Below are 292 nucleotides of genomic sequence, written 5' to 3' on the forward strand. Positions count from 1 at the left end.
TAGGATTTAGCCATGTTTAGGTTGCATTTTGCATACATAAGTCTTTATCAGGTATTGGAGTACCACATGTAGTTCTCGGAGACATTTGGGTGTGTTTGGAGCTCGAAAGAGGTGTAAAGATGATCATTGGACGAACAGAGCGTTGGGAGCGACTTCCCGGAGCGACACCAGCAAGTCGCTCTGACCTGCCTTATCAGAGCGACCTTACCAGAGCGATGCGGAGAAGTCGCTCGCTATTTCATCCTGTGGAAGCCGAAAACTGACCCGGAGCGACCTATCAGAGCGACCACTC

This window comes from Brassica oleracea, chromosome C1, assembly GCF_000695525.1.
Source record: "Brassica oleracea var. oleracea cultivar TO1000 chromosome C1, BOL, whole genome shotgun sequence".
NCBI lineage: Eukaryota > Viridiplantae > Streptophyta > Magnoliopsida > Brassicales > Brassicaceae > Brassica > Brassica oleracea.